Source organism: Hypanus sabinus, chromosome 8, assembly GCF_030144855.1.
Source record: "Hypanus sabinus isolate sHypSab1 chromosome 8, sHypSab1.hap1, whole genome shotgun sequence".
NCBI classification, from domain to species: Eukaryota; Metazoa; Chordata; class Chondrichthyes; order Myliobatiformes; family Dasyatidae; genus Hypanus; species Hypanus sabinus.
In genome coordinates this window covers 17,685,874-17,700,578 of record NC_082713.1, presented here as the reverse complement: position 1 = coordinate 17,700,578, position 14,705 = coordinate 17,685,874, and the positions used below count along the sequence as shown (strand labels likewise).

General features: G+C 41.8%; 1 protein-coding gene across 7 annotated transcripts in view; it reads right to left on the bottom strand.

Annotated features, from left to right (window-relative positions):
• Positions 1 to 14,705, bottom strand: part of cd99l2 (CD99 molecule-like 2) — a 244,306-nt gene that overhangs the window by 93,811 nt on the left and 135,790 nt on the right. The window lies entirely within an intron of this gene.

The window sequence follows — 14,705 nt, the reverse complement described above, 5'->3', positions numbered from 1 at the left end:
CTGGAAAAGCACTAGATTGTTTTTCAATATTTAAGGAATTCTTAAATTGGAGACAGGAGAACTGCAAGCATTATGAGTAGTTTTGGGCTGCTTATTTAAGAAAGGCTTTGGAGAGGGTCCAGAGGAGGTTCATGAGAATGACCCTGGGAATGAACGGGTTAACATATGGGGAGCATTTGAATGTTCTGGGTCTGTACTCGTTGGAGTTCAGAAGAAATAGGGGGAATCTCATTGATACCTATCAAATATTGAAAGGCCTAGATTGAGTGGACGTGGAGAAGATGTTACCTATCGTGGGGAGTCTAGGGCAGGAGGGCACAGCCTCAGAATAGAAAAATGTCCCTTAAGAACAGAGATGAGGAGGAGTTCCTTTAGCCAGAGAATAGTCAAACTGTGGAATTCATTGTCACAGCCAGCTGCAGAGGCCAAGTCATCGGGTACATTTACAGTGGATGTTGATAGGTTCTTGATTCATAAGGTCAACGAAGGTTACAGGGAGAAAGCAGGAGAATGGGGTTGAGAGAGATAATAATCAACCTTGATGGAATAGCAATGTAGACTCAATAGGCTGAGTGGCCTAATGTGCTCTCATGTCTTAAGGGCGCATGGCCTTTTCGTTTAAAATATTGTGGGCTGAAGGGCTGTAACGTTCTATCTAAAGTTTCTTAAATGTCCTGAATGTATCTGCCTCTACCACCTCTACCACCACCCCCGACAGAGCATTCCTCATCCCTACCACCTTTCCAGGTGTGGAAACAAACTGCTTCTCAAATCCCCCTGACTTTTTCCTCCAAACACATCAAAGTTATGCCCCTGCAATGGTATTACACCAGTGTGCTGAGAAAATTCAAGCAGTAGTGGATGTCCAAAGAATGTGTCACAGTGCAGTCCTCTTTACGATTTGTCAATTACAGTAACAGGTTTCTGTCAAACCTGGCTACTATGCTCCACACCTTAGACCATTTGGCCCACAATGAATTAACCATTCATTTCTGAAAATTCATTGAGGAAACCACTGGGAAATTAGTTAAACAGAAGAGACTCTGCAGATGCTGTAAATCCGGAGTAACACATACAAAATGCTGGAGGAATGTAGCATTGTGTGTGTGCTATTCTGATTGCCGGTACTACTTGTGCTCTGCTCCTTTATGCCTGCTCTCCCTACACACTCCCAGGTATGCAAAATGATGACAGAGGTGGCTTCAGAGAGATTTTCACACCATGCCTCTGTTGGAACATTAAATACAATTGCTGGCAGCTGTCTCTTTGCCTGTTGAATAACAAATGCTCTCCTAATGACTGCAGGTTTCACAGGTGGAACTGGTGTGCTGGTTGGAAGCTTAACAGGATTTAATGAAGAATATTTTTCAGTTGGCTGAACCAGGGCAAGTCGAAATGTGATTCCAATTAGAGGCTTAACAAGAGGCAGAGGACAATAAAAGCAACTGCAGAGGCTGGAGTTTCACGAATCATTCTGCTAATAACATCAGTCCATAAGGGAGAAAGCCTTTTAACGCGGGCCCTTAAGAACAGTTGATTCCACCTCATTGGTCCTGCAGTTTGGATGCTGATATGTGACAGACCAAACAAAAGTCTATTGCTTTCTTAGCCTCTGGGACTTGTACAGCATCTTTTAATCCTGAGCTCTTCCTCGGTACAGACCTGGAAGGATTTTCTGATGGATTTGAGCACATTAAAAAAAAATCACTGTTTCTTATAAATCTCAAGAAATATTAAACAAATTCCCAGGACATTTATGGATATTCCCAGGGCATCTTCAGGAAAATCTTAAGGCATTTTAAATGTATATTAAGAGCCAGAGTGTATTCACAGAAAGAGTAGTGCTGAGGGACAATCTGTGCGTGGAGTTGGAGGATGTTGTGAGGTCTTAAATTAATCTTTCTCATCTGCATTCACTAAAGAGGAAGACATTGTAGGTGCATATGTCAGGGAGGGAAATAGGAATAGTCTAGAGCATGTTAACAGTTTAAAAAGATGTATTAAATGCCTTAAAAGGCATAAAGACAGACAAATCCATAGGAAGCAAAGGGTTGGGGCTCTAATGGAAATTTTTAAATGAGGTGCCTGATGATTAGGACAACAAATGAGGTACCTTTACTCAAGAAGCTGCACCAGGATAAGCCAGGAAACTACAAGTCAATAACTCTAATGCCAGTAAACTTGAGGGCAGATTTAATGTAGGGTTGACCAGGGATAGTTAGCAAGGATCTTTTTTAATGATGGATCCTGTCTGGTTAATCTGATTGTTCTTTTGAAGAAGCCTAAAGATATGATGATGACAGTGAGATTGATGTAGCCCACATCAATCTCCTGTGATAAATCCTTTGACAAGTTCCCACCTGGAAGGTTGGTCTTAAAGTTTAACATGGGATCCAATGCAAGCTGGTTAACTGGATCCTAAATTGGCTTGATAGGGAATGAGGGAGGCAAATTGTTTCATGACTGAAAGCTGTGGTTTACCACAGATATGAGCGCGATGACTTTAATGATTTGGACATGTATGTGGAAGTTTAATTGGGAAGTTTGCAGATGACCCAATAACTTGGTTGTATTATTGATATTGATGAGGGGAGTGTTAGCCGGCATAAAGGCAAGTCGGGCAGACTGATAGAATTGGAATTGAATCTGGGTAAGTGAAAACATGCATCTTTAGAAGGATTATAAAAGGTAGGGCACACGATGAATTACTGAGCCGCTCTGAATATTGACAGAGAGATGTGCTGATTCAGTGTACAAGTCCATAGATCCCCAAAGGTGGCAGGATAAGTAGATAAGATCCATGGCTCTATTTCATTAGGAGTTTGGAGAGATTCGGCATGTCACTAAACTCTCTAACAAATTTCTCCTGATGTACCGTGGACAGCATTCTCACTGGTTCCATCGCTACTTGATATGAAGGCATCAGCGCACAGGATTGGCAAAAGCTGTAGGGGATTGTAGACTCAAGGGCACAACTCTCCCTACCATTGAGGACTTCTTCTATGGCAGTGCCTCAAGAAGCCAGCATCCACCATGAAGGACCCTCACCATCTGGGACATGGCCTCTTCTCACAACTTAATTTTTACAACACGTTAGTGATAATAAACCTGATAACAATATACAATGATGATAAGGTGATGAAGAAGACTATGGGGTGCTGGCCTTCAGTAGTGGACACAGAGTAGAACAGCATGGAGGTTATGGTACAACTTTATAGAACTTTGGTTAGACTCCAGCTGGAGTATTGGTCACTACACAAGAGGAAAGATATGATGGCATTGGAGAGGATTCATCAGGAAATTATCTGATGTGAAATGTTGAGTTTTAAGAAAATGGATTGACTGGGTTTGTTTTTCTTTTAGCACAGGAGGCTATGTGAAGGAAGTGGGGGATAGGTTTGGATAATTAGTAACCTGAGAGATAAAATTACAAATATAGGATAGTGTGGATAGTGAGAAACATTCCCCTGCGACACAATGGTTTAGGTTTAAGGTGAGGAGTATGGGAGTTAGAGTGGATGTAAGGGTGGGAGATTTTTTTTCACCCATAGGCTGACTGCACAGGACCATAAGACCAGAAGGCAGAGGAGCAGAATTAGGCCATTCAGCCCATTCTGTTTGCTCCACCATTTCATCATGGCTGATCCATGTCCTTCTCAATCCCATTCTTTTGCCTTCTCCCCGTAACCTTTCACACCTTATCTAAGCAAGAACATATCAAACTCTGCCTTAAGTATACCCAATTACCTGGCCTCCACAGCCTCCTGAGGCAATGAATTCCACAGATTCACCACCTTCTGGCTAAAGAAGGCAAATGCAATGTTATCATTCATTTCAAGAGAACTAGAATATAAAAGCAAAGGTGTAATGCTACAGCTTTATAAGGGACTGGTGACGTCTCACTTGGAGTATTGTGAGCAGTATTGGTCCTTTTATCTAAGAAAAGATGTACTGACTTTGGAGAGGATTCAGAGGAGGTTCACAAAAATGATTCCAGAGATGAAAGGCTCTCTGAGGAGAGAGCCTTTACAGAGGAGTACTTGATGGCTCTGGGCCTGTACTCATTGGAATTTAGAAGAATAAGAGGTAGGGGATCTCATTGAAATCTATTGATTATGAAAGATCTAGATAGAGTGGATGTGAAGAGGATGTTTCCCTTGGTGGGCAAGTCTGGGCCTAGAGGGCACAGCCTCAAAATAGAGGGATGTAGATTTAGAGCAAAGATGAGGAGGAATTTCTTTAGCCATAGGGTGGTGAATCTGTGTCCAGGACCAAGGAATCAGCCCTATATGACTGCTACCAGATATTCACAAAGAACTCCATTTAACAGTTTTATTTTGTTAAGTTTTTTTCTGCAATACATGGCAGAACTTCTTTCAAAGTGTGTTGAGAATGTGGTATGAGCTGCCAGCATTTGCAGTTTCTGGTGTCTCAATATTTCCAGTTTTATTTCAGAATTCCATCAAATGAAGTTTTTCAATTTTAATTCTATACTGTATTATTGCCAGGGCTTGAGGACCTGAGTTACAGGGGAAGGTTGAATAGGCTAGGACCTTATTCCATGACGTGTAGGAGAATGAGGGAGATTTGAAAGTAGTATACAAAATTACAAAGGGTACAGTCAGGGTAAATGCAAGCAGGCTCTTACCACTGAGGCTGGGTGAGAGTAGAGCTGAAGATCATTGGTTAATTGTGAAATGCAAAATGTTCAAGGGAAAATCAGAGGGTGGTGAGAGTGTGGAATGAGATGCCAGTGGAAGTGGTGGATGCAAGCTCAATTTCAATACTTAAGTTTGGATAGGTAACTGGATGGGAAGGGTATGGAGGGATATGGTCTGGGTGCAGGTTGATGGGAGTAGGTAGATTAATAGCTTGGCACAGACTCGATCGGCTGATGGGCCTGTTTCTGTGCTATGACTGCATGACTCTACCAAAGTGCCATGTTTCTGTGACCTTGTAGGCACGTAGAAGCATCTTCACTAATTTCAGATAGCATTATGATTAGCGTCCAGAGCAGACAGCTTGATGTTCTGACAAAGTTGCCTGTGCTCAACAATATGTAGATGTGAGATTTCAGATCATGAGCAATAAGTATAAGCTATTGCCATGGGGACAAGAACAAATGTGTGGTTAAATGCAGCAAGCCTTGTCTGTCACATGGACCACAGGGGAGAGCCAATATCTTGTTCATCTATTTTGCTCCTTGCTGTGGGATTCCTAAGAATTTTCTCTTGCTCTCAAGGGACAGAAAGTAATACACAACAAAGCCCTAGATGTGAAACAGCTGTGAAGCACTAGTGTAAATACATAGCACTGTAATTCTAATAGAGGGGTTTCCTAGTGCAATGAATGCTGGGATAGCTCAGACTCCATTGCAATCATGACTTATTTGCTTACTGTCCTGAAATCAACAACTTCTCGACCTGCACTCAGAGGCCACCTTATTAGAGACCTCCTGTAGGTAATAAAGTGGCCACTGAATGTATGTTCGTGGTCTTCTCCTGCTGTAGCCTATCCACCTCAAGATTTGACATGATGTGCATTCAGAAATGCTCTTCTGCCCACCACTGTAGTAACAGTATTTGAGATATTGTCACCTTTCTATCAACTTGAGCCAGTCTGGTAATTCTCTTTTGACTTCTCTCATTGAAAAGGCATTTTCATCTACAGATCTGCTGCTTACAGAATAGTTTTTGTTTTTATTTCACCATTCGCTGTAAACTCTAGAGTCTGTAATGTGTGACAATCCCAGGAGATCAGTAATTTTTGAGATACTTATATCACCCTGTCTGGCCCCAGCGATCATTCTACATTCAAAGTGGGTTAGATCACGTTTCTTCCCATTCTGATGTCTAGTCTGAACAACAATTGCACTTTTTGACCATGTCTACATGGTTTATGTATTAAGTTGCTGCTACATGATTGGCTGATTAAATATTTGCATTAACAATTATCTATATCTAATAAAGTGGCCAATGGGTGAACGTCAGTGATAATGAACCTGGTTCTGACAATTTAGGGTAAAAGAGGGGGAAGGGGAAAATGAAGGAATTCAGCAACTTGCAAAGCTAAGTAAGGTGCTGCCTGGCCTGCTGCGTTCCACCAGCATTTAGTGTGTCTTGCTTGAATTTCTAGCATCTGCAGATTTTCTCGTGTTTGTGTAAGTAGTTTCCTTAGTGAGGACATCAATCAAATGAATTTAGAAATTGGCACTTCCAAAAAGCATCTGAGCTGTATAATTATACGGACAATTGAGATGGGGAGTGGGGTGAAGACAGGGCAGGGGAAGGGGGCATTTGGGCGAACAAGAAAGCAACTCTTTGTGTAATAAAAGCGCAGTGGAGGGTTTGGTTGGACATTGCTAAACTGCAGTAAAGGAAGTGTTTTAAAGACTTAAGGCTCCCATTGCAAAATTATTGAGTGCTGGACAGAATCCAGCTGAAAGCACAGTTTTACTGCCAGAGAGAAGTGCATCTCTACGAGTGGATCAGCTTTGTCTCTGACTTGTATCTTCAAGCTGCAGCCATGTACATCCTAGACATTACACACACTGGACTTGTTTCCTCATTTCTTGTTAATTTGTTTTTCCACTAACATGGGCTGCTGGCTCCGTCGAATGACCTTGGCTGCATATGAAAATATCCAGTGCTGGCAGCTGTGTCAGCCACCTCCTGAATGATCGCTTTTAGGCTCAGTCTCCAGCAATATTTTGCTACCACCCTGCCAAATGAGAATGCCAGGAGGTTAATCAGTAATGAAGAACTCCTGTTTTTTTGCAACTTCGCACTGGACTTCCTAAGCTACAGCAACATATGGCTCTATTAGCATTACACACTGATGCACTCAGCCCTGGAGACACACTGAGACAGGTATGTTTGTGCATTTTGTGTCACATAGACAGCACTTCAGTAACGAGACTGTGTTCATCAACTTCCAATTGAGGGATGGGAATGGATAGTCGACTTGGCATAATAACAATGAACTTTGAACTCACTCCACCAACCCCCAACAATGATTCAATTACAATAAATACAGAAGCAATAAGCACATGGAATGGTACAGCACAGTATTGGCCCTTCGGCCCACAATGTTATGCTGGCTTTTTAACCAAGTCTATAATCAATTTAGCCCTTCCATCCTAAATAGACCTCCAATTTTCTATCATCCATGTGCCTATTTAAGGATGTCTTAAATGCTTTTAATATATCTGCCTCTGGCAGAACATTCCATGTACCCATTACTCTGTGCATAAAACCTACCTCTGACATCCCCCCCATACTTTCCTCCTATTACCTTAAAATTATATCCCTTGGCATTAGCCATTTTTGCCCTGGGAAAAAGTCCCTGGCTGTCCATTCAATCTATGTCTCTTATCATCTTGTATACCTCTATCATATTACATCTCATTCTCCTTCTCTGCAAAGAGAAAAGCTCTACCTCGTTCACCCTTTCCCTCTAAGACATGCTCTCTAATCCAGGCAGTATTCTGGAAATCTCCTTTGCACCCTTTGCAAAGCTTCCTATAATGAGGTGAACAGAACTGAACACAATAAAAGTTAACACTCTCACATACACTGTGCTAGATTCTTATCTGCTTTCCCAACAAAGCATTCATACTAATAGCTTGCATCGCCATAATCAACAACATTTCCTTTAATTTTTTTTTACAGTTTAGGTGATCAACCATTACTCTGATCAGGACATTTTTACACAGCCTTAAATCTGTAAAGTAAAAACACTTTAGGTATTTTTTAATGTAATGTGCACATTAAACAAACACAAAGCACAACTCACAACTCAAGTAAACGATGTCAGGCAGTGGAAACAACTGACTGGCACAATGGCAAAAATAAAATGTTTTGACTAGATGGCATTGGCATTCAACGGGTTTTTTAACAATGAGCTACAACTTCCATTCTGTGTTTATTGTTACAATTTGTAACAGTGTTGTAAATTGAAACACTGACAATGTAAATATGTTGAAGCTCTAAAATGTTTCAAAGGTAGTGATACATTTATTGTTTAGAAAGTTTATGGATTATATGATAATCCATAAATTAGTGGTTGTGTGAACTCGGCCTTTTCTCCTTGGAGCGACGGAAGATGAGAGGTGACCTGATAGAGGTGTATAAGATGACGAGAGGCATTGATTGTGTGGATAGTCAGAGGCTTTCTCCCAGGGCTGAAATGGTTGCCACAAGAGGACACAGGGTTAAGGTGCTGGGGAGTAGGTACAGAGGAGATGTCAGGGGTAAGTTTTTTACTCAGAGAGTGGTGAATGCATGGAATGGGCTGCCGGTGATGCTGGTGGAGGCAGATATGATAAGATCTTTTAAGAGGCTTTTGGATAGGTACATGTAACTTAGTAAGATAGAGGGCTATGGGTAAGCCGAGTAATTTCTAAGGTAGGGATGTGTTCGGCACAGCTTTGTGGGCTGAAGGGCCTGTATTGTGCTGTAGGTTTTCTGTGATTCTATATTCATTAACACATAATTAATTACAAGGTATTTCATAATAATATTAGCATAATTTCAAAATTATATTAATATTATATAAATCAAAATCCCAGCTCCGCAGCAACAAAAGTTATGTGCATGGGAGCATTTGAGTTACTGCGCAGCCATGCTCCCATGCAACTTAGAGGAAACCACGATAATCAACTTGCTTTATTTGATGTAAAAGGGCAGAATTCCAATGAGCTCACAATGGAATAGTCATCTAATAAGAATGCATGTACGTTGGAGTGTTAAATTATAAATAGGGGTAATATGTCTTGATCCATTAAACAGTCAGTGTATTTCCTTACTCTGAACAATTAAATAGATTCTTGATGTTCAAAGCAATGAATAGCATTAGAGTTTTATCCATGGATGAGATGGAATGATTAGAAAATGATTTAGACTCAAAAGGAGGATGGCATTCAGCAAAGGTCAGTTAATGTATAGGTAGATAAATTTAGTGTTATGTATGTGTGGGGATAACCCAAGTATTTACAGATAATGCAGTGTCAAAAAAAGAGCTGTACAAAAAAAGAGCTAGTGTATTGGACATTATGCTGCAGATGTACAAACTTTGTTGAGACCATACTTGTTATAGGATAGACAACTGAAAAGAATACAAGGGTGCTTTATGTGGATGCTGTCAGGTATGGATAAGTAACAAAAATCACAGGGACATTTTGATCAGCTAGGTTAAGTATGCAAGAAACTGCCAAAAAGATATATGCTAGGTATTGGACCAGGGTAGGACATATACAGTAAATGGAAGGCCGTGGGAAATGTGGAATTGAAGGACCTAGGAGTTCTGATACATATTCAACTGAAAGTGGCATAACAGGTAGACAGGGTGGTGAAGAAGGTACTTGACGTGCTGGCCTTCATCAGTCAGGGCACTGAGTATAAGAGTTGGGATGTTATGTTGCAGTTGTAGAAAATATTGGCGAGGTTGCAGTTGGAGTACTGTGCACAGTTTTAGTTTTAAGCAGGAAAGAGTGCAAAGTGCAAAGAAGATTTACAAGGATGTTGCCATGATTTGAAAGCCCTAGTTATAGAGAGAGGCTATGCCAGGTGATTTAAACCATGAAGGGTAGAGATAGGGTGTATGTACACAGCCTTTAGGGCAGGGGTTCCCTGCCTGGGGTCCATGGGCCCTTTGGTTAATGGTGGAGGTCCATGGAATAATAAAGATTGGGAAACCCTGCTTTAGGGGAACTAAAAGCTACAGAGTACAGGTTTAAGGTGAGATGTCAAAGATTCAAAAGGAATTTGAGGGATATCTTCTTCAGGCCGAAAATTGTACATGTGTGGAATGAGCTGACAGAGGAAGTGGTTGAGGCACTATCCTGGTAACTCTCCTCTGCACCCTTTCTAACGCTTCTACACTCTTCATGTAACGCGGTGACCAGAACTGAACACACTAAAAGGTAACACCTTCAAATTCATTGTGGCAGATTTTATCTGCTTTCCCAACTATGCATTCATGCTAAGAGTCCAGGTCAGCATAATCAACAACATTCTCTCTAATTATTTTTACAGCAGCACAGACCAACCATTAAAAATACATTTGGGTGAGTACATAGATAAGAGAAGTTTAGCAGGATATGGGCCAAATGCATCCAAATGACATTAGTTTGGTGGGCACCAGGGTTGAATGATGAGTTGAGCCGAAGGGCCAATTTCCATACTGTATTATACTGTGAATCTATGACTCTGTGAGCCTCAATAATGCAAAGATAGGATAACATTAGAAATGGACCCAACACACTCCTGACTACTTCTCTGGTCTGGCTCTCCATAAACTCCAGTTATAGAGTCATAGAGCACTGCAGCCTTAGTCCATGCCAGTTTTTCTGCCTACTCCCATTGGACCAAAACCCTTCACACCCTTCCCATGTATGTTCTTTAAAAAATATCTCTTGAATGTTAAAATCAAACCCGTGCCCACCACTTCCTCTAGCAGCTCGTTCCACACCGGCACTGCCGGTGAGAGACGAAGATCCCGCTCAGGTTCCTCTTAAATACATTTCACCTTCCACCTTTAACCTACAATCTTATATTGGTTGATTTTGTTGTGGGGTTTACATAAAGATCCTGGGCAGCAGGAGACATCTTTGGACAAAACAAAGCTGGGTCCTGTCAGCAGAGATCCTGACATCTTGTTTTCCCCAAGGCTCACTGACTGCTGCTTCTTGTCGTTACTGAATATTTCTATATTATTATGTCATCACACACAGCGGGAACATCAATCTGCCACCCTCATCCTCAGTTAAACCAAGTCCAGTTCACCCAGCACTCTATGCTTACTGGCCTCTATAAAATCCCAGTTAAGCCAAGCCACTATTTGAAATTTCTTGTTCCTCCCATCTCTTTACATTTTCTTCCAACTTTTCAACTCACTTAAGGATCTGACACTTTTCTAATTCTGGCTTCTTGTTCATCTTTAAATTTAGTGAGCCTGTTGCCTGTGGCCATGCCTTCAGCATCAGGGGCCTCAATCTCTGAAATTCCCTCCCTTGACCCTCTAGCTATCTTTCTTCTTTTCAGATGTTCCTCAAAACCAAAGTCCGATGGTGTAAATGTAAAAGTCACTGATGTTAATTTTGACTGTGAGCATTTTCAGCTGTTTTTGTTCCATCAAATGTACAGGTAGTTCTGCTGTAATGCAAATCCTAACATGATTGATAGATTAGGGAACACTATTTGCATTATATGGGCTGCATTGATTTTAATTCTATCGCAATATGGAAAACCTATTTCAATCTATGCTTCAAAGGAAACTACAGCCTCTTATACTATAACCTGGCTTTCTATTAAGCCAGGTTTCTTAGAAACACAATTATTGCTTTATAGCAGTACTACCTGTACCATATAAATGGAAATTTTTATTGTTGTTTTGCATGAACAACAGAATACAAGACAGGATGGCATTGTAGCATCAGTGAAGCAGTTCAATCTCCTGCCACTGTCTGTAAGGAGTTTGTACAATCTCCCTGTGACCATGAGGTCTTCTCCAGGTGCTCCAGATTCTTTCCACATTCTAAAGACCTACAGATTAAGTTTAGTAAGATGTATACATATGATATTGGCACCAGAGTGGAGGGGGGAGATGAGGGAGAGGAGGGAGGGAGGGAGAGAGAGGGGAGGGAGGGAGGGGTAAAGAGAGAGGGGGAAAGAGAGGGGGGAGGGAGAGGGGAAGGGAGAGGGGGAGGGAGAGAGGGGGGAGAGAGAGAGGGGAGGGAGAGGGAGGGAGGGAGAGGGGGAAAGAGAGAGAGAGGGGGAAAGAGAGAGGGGGAGAGACAGGGGGAGAGAGAGGGGGAGGGAGAGAGAGGGGGAAGGAGAGGGGAGGGAGAGAGGGGGAGGGAGAGGGGAGGGAGAGGGAGAAAGAGGAGGGAGGGGGAGAGAGAGGGGAGGGAGAGGGGAGGGAGGGAGAGAGGGAGGGAGAGGAGGGAGGGAGAGGAGCGGGTGGGAGATGGAGGGAGAGGGAGAGGGACAGAGAAAACATCCTCGGACTGTGTTGGTCGTTGATGTAAACGACATAGATCACTGTATGTTTTGATACACATATGACACATAAAACTCACCTTATCTTAAAAATGCTACAAGGACTGTGCTTTATTTTAAGATCTCAAATGGAATACTGGATTTAGCTTTATACTCATCTTAGTGAATGAAAAATAAAATATCCTAGCTAGGGGTTTAGGCAGAAATCACCAGATTTAAGAGAGTGGAGTTCCTTAAACTGGAGTTTGAAATGAGATCAAAGAAAGTACGAGTTAAGAAATAAAAAAAGAACTGCAGATACTGTGGAGTGGGCCACAGGAAATTATCAAGGACCCCCATCATCCTGGCCATGCTTTCCTCTCACTTGTGGCCATCGGGAAGGAGACACAAGAACCTTCGGTCCCACAGCATCGGCTTCAGGAGCAGTTATTACCACTTAACGACCAGGCTCCTGAACTGGTGTGGATAACCTCACTCACCTCAACTCTGAATTGATTCCACAACCTTTCAAAGCCTCTACAGCTCATATTCTCAGTATTATTTATTTATTGTTTGCACAGTTAGTCTTCCGTTGCATTTAGACTGTTTGTCAGTTGTTGTGTGTGCCTGCATACAGTGACACATACATAATTTGATAATAAATTTACTTTGAAGGTTTTGGGCTTTGAATCTGAGATAAAAGCAGAAGTTTGTGGAAATACCCAGCAAGTCAGGCAGCCAATGTGGAAAGCAAATCAATTAAACTTTTCAGGACAAAGTGCCTTTGACAGATGCTGCCTGACCTGTGAGGGGTTCCAACATTTTCCGCTTTTATTTAAAAAGTTTCAGCTAATTTTTCTTTCTACTTTCCAAACCACTCAATCTGATTAGCTCCCTCAATGTAAAAATTGAATCCTTTTGTAAGTTTTAAAATAGCGGGGATGAAGAGCTATTTATTATTGCACTGGGATAGCATGAACCCTCAGGGGGACCTGACTGATATCTGTGTGATTACAGAAGAATTAGATCTAGTCCACGCGGGTGTGTTATTTGAGGTTCTGAAGGATCAGGGGAATTGCACATAACATGTGAGGTTAGATGTCAGGAGAATTTTTTTTTTCACTGGTCATTAACCTTTGGAGTCTGTTGCCAGTTGCTCGCTCCAGTGGATTCTTTGCTACTATTCCAAGGAAAGCCGGCTGATTTTCCAGCTGGATTCACATCGCACTATGCGAACCACAGCCAGTGTTCTGTGGGACGTGATTTCCAGAATGTGTTTGATCATCTCTTGGGATTGGAGTGGGACTTTTTACCTTTTCCATTGATGCTTCTTCCACTGATTTTGGCAGAAGATTATCCAGCCGTTTATGGTGTGAGAGAGCTAGCACTGGAGAGAGGAGCCGAGGCCTGGGACTGATTAAGAAGCTCAGGACATTTTATTAAGGTTTGGCTTTAAAGAATTTCTTTCTCCAACACAAATATTGATTCCAGTTTATGTTATTTACTAGATTATTATCAATTAAATCCATATTCAAAGAAACTTGCCTTTACAAAGTTTCCTGAAAAAAGATTATTTTAATCTTTTTTGGCTGTGTGACAACTCATAGAATTATAGAGCACTACAGCAGAGAAACAGGCCCATATAGTCTGCACCGAACAGTTATTCTGCCCAGTACCATTGAACCTCGAGCTTAGCTTTGCATAACTCTCCAATCCATGTACTTACCCAAACTTATCTTCAGTGCTGAAATCAAGCCCTCGTCCATCACTTCACTTCTTTGCCCTTTGAGTGAAGAAGTTCCTCCTCAATTTCCCCTTAAATGTTTTACCTTTCACCCTTAAGCCATGCCAGAAAAAGGCATCATCCATCATTAAGGACCCTCATTGCCCAGTATATGCCCTCTTCTCATCACTACCTTCAGGAAGGAAGTTCAAGAGCCTGAAGACACACACTCAATGTTTTAGGAACAGATTCTTCCCCCTTGCCGTCAGATTCCTGACTGGTCCATGAACACACTCACTATGGTTGTCCTCTGTTTTGCGCTACATTTAAAAAAAATATAATTTCTTATTGTAATTTATAGCATGATTTATGATTGCAATGTACTGCTGCCACAAAACAACAAATTTCACAACATATGTCAGTGAAAGTAGATCTGATTCTGATTCTAGTCTCATCTAACCTCAGTGGAAAAAGCCTGCTTGCACTTACCTTATCTATACCACTTGTAATTTTGTACACCTCTGTCAAATTTCCTTTCATTCTCTTGCGCTCCAGGGAATGAGATCCTAAACGATTTGACCTCCCTATAACTCAGAACCTCGTCCCAGCAACATCTCTGGCCTCCTAAACTTCTGCCAATATCCCAGAGCAGCCTCAGATCTTCCCCGTTACCTAATTCTTAGATAATCCCACCTCTTCTGAGGAATGCCCACCTGCACACAGCAGATCTCAGTGTTAATAAAGACAAACAGTGTGAAACGCTAACACATATTTGATTTACAGGACGCTCCAGAAATGGCTTCAGCTGGAAATAAGCGCTGGTGATCAGCACCCCAGTGTCACTTCCGGCTCCGGGTGAACCACCCACTGGGAACCGCATTTCTTTATGTACACACATAATAACACATTCAGATTACAGTCTCGGTGGGATAATGGATTAACTCTGCAACCACAACACTGATACAGATGGAGCTCTGCTCTGCTGGGCTATGTCTGACCATTAT